This window comes from Nannospalax galili, unplaced genomic scaffold (assembly GCF_000622305.1).
Source record: "Nannospalax galili isolate Female #2095 unplaced genomic scaffold, S.galili_v1.0 scaffold388, whole genome shotgun sequence".
NCBI lineage: Eukaryota > Metazoa > Chordata > Mammalia > Rodentia > Spalacidae > Nannospalax > Nannospalax galili.
Window position 1 is genome coordinate 3,611,992 of NW_008360304.1, and position 6,785 is coordinate 3,618,776.

At 39.2% G+C, this 6,785-nt stretch overlaps 1 non-coding gene across 1 annotated transcript; it reads right to left on the reverse strand.

The window, feature by feature from the left end:
* Positions 1–6,343: 6,343 nt before the first annotated feature.
* LOC115068656 lies at positions 6,344–6,484 on the reverse strand. Its single transcript, XR_003847985.1, has one exon. It is a non-coding gene; the product is annotated as a small nucleolar RNA SNORA70 (small nucleolar RNA).
* Positions 6,485–6,785: the final 301 nt, after the last annotated feature.

Here is a 6,785-nt window from a genome sequence, read left to right on the forward strand (position 1 = left end):
TTTTTTCTAAAAACAATGAGTATCTGTAAGGAACAGTATATTCTGAAATGAAATGGAGATCTTTTTTAAAGGTTAAAAACTCATTCAATTTTGTCTTACAGGGCTTATACTGAGTTCAATATTGTATGACTATTAATTCAACTGTGAACCTAGAAACTTGCAGCCACACGTGAAAGAGATGTACTCTTGCTCTGGAGTGTGTTGCTGAATATGTTAAAGCTGTAGTGAAATACTTCTTCTAATCATGTAGTTATTAAAAATTTAAAAAAGAGCCTATCAGAAACGCCTGTACATCTTAGTGTCAATTGTATTAAAAATGAATTTTTCTGTATGAAACTATTTTAATAATGAAATGGAGATCTTTTTTAAAGGTTAAAACCTCATTTAATTTTACGTCATAGGGTTTATACTGAATACAATATTGTATAACTAACAATTCAACTGTAAACCTAAATATTTATAGCCAATTTTGAAAGAGATGCATCTTAGCTCTGGAAACTGTTATTGAATATGTCAATGCTGTTGTAATGAAGTGCTTCTTCTAATTATGTGGTTATTAAATAATAATTTTAAAAAATGTTAAGGGCTGGATAGATAGCTTAGCCGTAAGAACAGTGGCTGCTCTTGCAGAGGACCCAGGTTCTGTTCCCAGCACCCACATGGTGGCTAAACACCAGTTCCAGAGGATACAGTGTCCTCTTTTGACCTTGGCTAGCTTTGCACGCAGACGGTATGCTTAAAAACATGCAGACAAAACATTCACACAAGAAATACAAATAAAAGTGAAAAAATACGAATTTATACTAATTGCACCAATTTAATATTTTATTTATTTCTTTTATGTGTATGAATGTATTGCCTGCATGTATGTGAGTGCACCCATGTTGTGCAATGCCACGGAGGTCAGAGGAGGGCTTCAGATTCCCCTGGAAGTGGAGTTAGGGACGATTCATAGCTGCCATGTGGGTGCTGGGAATCAAACCTGGGTCCTCCGCAAGAGCAGTCAGTGCTCTTAACTGCTGAGCCATCTCTCCAGCCCCATTTACACCAGTTTAAAAAGCTAAATATTATTAGTACTAAAAGTGCAACAAGAACACTCTACCTTTTAGTTTTGCTTTCAAAGACAGTTTTAGTTCTGAACTAGTTTTATATTGACAAACATTTCTAAGTATATGCATATTCTATATCCTAAGGAATCCATTAGAAAGATACAAAGCCAATTAGGTATGTCTAGCAAGATCCTTGTGTTGCATAGGGCTGTCCTCCCACATTCAAGATATGGACAATCTTCTTCCCAAGCTTGGTTGCACCCTCTTGCCTAGGATTATCATAACTGCCCAGTTGATAGTTAATGCTCCACAAAGAAAGGAGGGGCAGGGAGAGTAAGCCACACCTTCCAACCAATCAGTTGGTCACAAGGGGGAGAGACTAAGGGTACATAAGTGGAGGAAACCATAGGGAGACTCCTCATTTTGTATGGCTTAGGGGAAGTCATAAGCTGTGCCTGGATGGAGGCTTTCCAGTGCAGCCTTTCAGGGTAGCCCCCACGCTCCTGTGAACCTCACCCACTGCTCTGTAAGTAAGTCTGAAAAAAAATTAATTGGTTTCCCAGCCTGAAGTTTGGCAAAATTGTACCTCAGTTTGTCATAGGGACCAAAGGAAGAGGGGGCCGGACATCATTTGTGCCTCCCAGAAGGAATTTTAGCAACACTTTGGTTTCAGTATCTATCTATCTATCTATCTATCTATCTATCTATCTATCTATCTATCTGTCTATCTATCATCTATCTGTCTATCTATCTATCTATCTATCTATCTGTCTGTCTATCTATCTATCTATCTATATTTATATCTATCATCTATCTATCTATCTATCAATCATCTATCTACTATCTACCTATCATCTATCTTTCATCTATCTATCATCTATCTATCATCTATCATCTATCACCTATCTGATCAATTCTCTCTATATATTCTAGCAATAAGTAACTGGAGATTGGGTTTTGAAGTCAATACCATTTATAAACACATGAAAAACAAAACAACCTAGACAAAATGTGTTTATCTTAATGAAATTAAAAAAAACTTTTGATTTATTATTTTATGTATATGAGCATTATACCTGCATGTGTGTAAGTGCACCAGTGTCATGCAGTGCCCACAGGGGACACAAGAAGGCATTGGATCCCCTGGAACTGGAGTTACAGACGGTTGTTAGCCTCCATGTGAGTGCTGGGATTTGTACCCAGATCTTCTGGAAGACCAGCCAGTGCTTGTAACTGCTGAGCCATCTCTCCAGCCCTGAAATATTTTTAAAATTTGTTTTTTTATGGGTATGAATGTTTTGCCTTCATGTATGTACGTGCATCCACGCATGCATTGTCAGCAGAGGCCAGAAGGGAACCTTGGATCCCTTGGAAGTGGAGTTATGGATGGTTGTTAGCTGCCATGTGGGTGCTGAGAACTGAACCCTGGTCTTCTGAAAGAGCAGCCAGTGTTCTTAACTAGGGAGCCATCTCTCCAGTCCCTTATCTTATGAAATCTTAAAATTTAAGTAAAAGGAAGAAAATGTAATCATGCAGAAGACCAAATTAATATGACAATTTTTTCTCAGTGTATATAAGCTCAATGCAATCATAAAAACACCAGAAGACTTTTTCCTTAGTAAAATTAATAGATTCTAAAATTTACATGAACACCCAGATTAGGAAAATTAAGTGATTTTTTTGGTCTTTTTTTGAGACAGGGTCTCCCTGTAGTCCCAGCTGTCCTGGATTCACTATGGAGACCAGGCTGGCTTTGAACTCACAGAGATCCATCTGCCTCTGCCTCCCAAATGCTGGGATTAAAGGCATGCGCCACCACACCTGGCAGTTAAGTGATTTTTAAAAAGAAAAATATTGGAGGATTCACACCAAATAAAGAGCCTTGATTCAAACCTGGGACCACATTGTAACAATTAACTGAAAATGGATTGTAAACCTAAGTAAAGTTACCTCAAAGCATAAAGATTTCTAGAGAAAAATCTTTATAATGTTGGATTAGGTTAGGCATAGATTTTTTATATCTAAAAGCATCCCTCCCCCAAATAATTTGGATTTCATCCAACTTAAAACATTCTTTTTGAGATAAATTGCTATGGAGAGTGTTGTGGCCCTTCAAATTCGTATGCTGAAATAGTTACTCCCAATATGATAGCATTTGGAGATGAGTCCTTTGGGAAGTAATCAGGTTTAGATGAGTCACAAGGCTGGGGTCCTTATAACAGGATTAGTCCTTTTACAGGAAAAGGTCAGAGCTCTGGACACAAAGAGAGACAGTCATCTGCAAGCCATGAAGAAAGCCGTCCCTCAGAACCAAATCTTCCTGGACCTTGATCTTTTTAGCCACTAGAACTGTGAGAAAGAAATCTTGTGTTTCTGTGTTTAAGCCATATATGACATTTTTATAATTGAGTTACTTTGTGTCATTGTGCGTAAAATACAGAACAGAAGCAACTTAAGGAAGGAAAGATTTATTTTTGCTCATTATTTCAGAGCAAATTTCATGTCTGCTTGGTCTCATGCATTTGGATAAAATACCTCCATGCCTGACTCTATGATGGAGGAACTTCTTATGGCAGAGAACCAGGAAGCAGAGAGCAACGAGGGGACTGAGGAACAGGCAAAGCTTTCAAATGCACGTACCCACTGTTCTATGTTTTTCAACAAAGCTCCACCTCCTGAACTTTTCAGAACCTCCCAAAGTAACCCTGCTACCTGGGAATCAAGTGTCTGACACATGAGTCTGTTGGATACGTCATGCTCAAATTGTAACACAGTTAAGACTAAAGCGTTACTTATGAGAATGAAACCATAGACTGGGAGAAAAATATTTCCAAAGTTCTTATCAGATAAAGGAACGGATCAGGAAGCTATACAGAATTCCTCAGAAGTCAACAATAACAACTTGGATGGTAAATGGGCAAAAGAGCTGAAAAGACATTTCACTTGAAATGAGATAAACCACACTAAGATCTCTCTGAATATGTATCAGAATGAATAAGATGCATGTGCACATGTGCGCGCACACACACACACACAATATGTCAATACAAAGTAACTGTGAGGATACAGAACTGTTAGAATTCTCACATGTTATTGATGGGAATGTAAAATGGAACACTCACTTTGGAAAACAATTTGTATTTCATAAAATGTTAAGTATCTGCTTATACAATTCAGTGATACCACTGATAGATAATATTTGAGACAAATGGAAGTTTAGGTTTATACAAAGATCTATATCCAAGTATTAAAGTGACTTATTTGTAGCAATCAAAATATTATTTCACTGAATAAACAAATCAACTATAATGGTGCATTCATAAATGGAAAATTACTAAAAAAAAATACAAAGGAACAACCTGCAGTTACCATCAAGAATGTGGACAAATCTCAAATGAGTGAAAGAAATTAGAGGTTTGATGATTCCACTTCCATGATAATCTGAAATAGACCTGATTTTTGTCATAGTAAACAGATGAGTGTTTTCCCGAGACTGAGGTTACACGGAGAGGCCAACTGCAAAACAACAGGAGGGATTTTCTTGGGAAACTGAAGGGTCTATATATTGATTCTGATGGTGATAACATGATTATATGTTACAACCCATAGAACCATGTTACTAAAAGGGTGAATGTACTATATCTATATTAAGCCTCAGTATATCTGACATTGTTTAAAAGGTCAAAGTTGAACTTGCAGAAAGGAAAATTTTAAGATGTGGTTTGCAAGTGAAGAGGGTCAAGGCAATGCAGAACTGATCGAAAGGTCATCCTTGGTGGAATTGTGTGTCTGAAGATTATATTTCTGAGAATGGCTTTGACTGGGCGATGAGGGCAGCTGACTTCTTCTGTTATTACATAGTGGAAGGCTGGGGGGTGGTGAGACGATGTTTATGGCTATTGTCATCTCTACCAAAAAGAGAAGTTTGATCCTAAAACATGGTGGGAAGTTGAGGACTACAAGAAGGTGATCAGGTAAGGAGAGCAGTCCATGTCATTCAGGATAACCCACATTTAGTAGTCAGTTTCAGGTTTCCTTTTATTGCATGGTAATTCCATTTTACTACCCAAATGCCTTCATAAGTCTAGTTTTATGTTGAAGTTGATCTTTGTCTAGCAGAGTTGGAATGGACATGAGTCTACATTTCCTAAGGAATGACTACAGAGGAACATCCTGCCAGAGCAGCACTGAAGTGAGGGCTGATGTTTCTTTTTTATTTATTCTTTTTATTTTATGTGTATGAGTGTACTGCCTGCACGTATGTGAGTGCACCTATGTCATGCAATGTCGCGGAGGTCAGAAGAGGGCATTGGAGTCCCCTGGAACTGGAGTTATGGACAATTTTTGGTAGCCATGTGGGTGCTAGGAATTGAACCTGGGTCCTCTGCAAGGGCAGCCAGTGCTCTTAACCACTAAGCCATCTCCCCAGCAATCTTCCCAAGGGGAAGATTCTTGATGTTAGGATCCCTAGCACCCAGAACAGTGTCCCACATGTTAAGTTCCCTGTAAAGAATATTTGGATAAAAGCTGCTCTTCTCTATCCTAATGTTGACAAAACAGTTTCAGAATAGTTGCACAAACTGGAAAGTGATTTTTCCTGAAAAATTTACCTGTATGAAAAGGTGACATGAGTCACATGAAGCACAAATGATTGTATAAGGGAAAAGATAACAAACTGATGTTTAAGAAGTGGTAAGAGAGGAGCTGGGGAGATGGCTCAGAGGGTAAAAAGCACTTGCTGCCAAACCTGATGACCTGAGTTTGAGTCCCAGAACACAGGTGATGGAAGGAGAGAACCAATTCCCACAAGCTGTCCTCTGACCTCCACAGGTACCTCCTCTCATCCCACCCCCACGTACACACAAAATAAATAAATGTAATACATTTTTAGGCAGACTGCATGAGAGAATTTATTACTGAACTTGATTTGGTGGAGTGTAGCCCTTGGGAGTGCAGGGCCTGGCACTTGTCCAGAGGACCATGACTGGGGACGTATTTAAGCCTGCAACCATCAGAATGAGGCGCTTTGCACCTACCACATCTTCAAATTTATTTGCATTACATTTGGTGGAGCCTCCCTTCTTTGAGATGTGGACCTTCTGGTGGCCAGGGAATTTAAACTTAACTCTATGCAGGGCCTCAATCACATTTCTTATTCTGTAGCTTGATGCAGATGGATATAATGTGAACCCTGGACACTGTGCCCTGGGGCTTCCCAAAGGCACCCCACATACCTGTCTGGACCCTGTACTGAGGACAGCATTGAGATCAGAGACATGAATGTCAATCAAAAAAATTGTCTCCAAGATCCCTTAGGGAAACCCATACATGTAACAGGTTGCATTTACTATCAAGGAGGTTGCTGTTTGCAGCCATTGCTCACCAGCCCCCATGTCCCCCGGCCTAAGAGGAATAATACATTTTTTTTAAAGAAAAGGTACAAAAAAGGTGCAAAGTCATCTACTCAGATGTTATTCTTATCCGAGAATCCACACATCACAAACCCTTCTGCACAGTTGTCTAGTTGAACAAGGTGTATCAAGTGTCACCACAGCACTGGAACCTGCAGAGATTCTTAGGACCACACCTCCTTTCCTAGCCACATTCCCAGGTGAGAGAAAATGGACCCCAGCATGGGGCCCCTTCTCTACACAGTCCAGAATTTTTTCAGGAATGTGTCCTTCCTTTCACAAAGAATAAACATATTCGCAGTTTGGAAGATGCTGGAATTCTCCC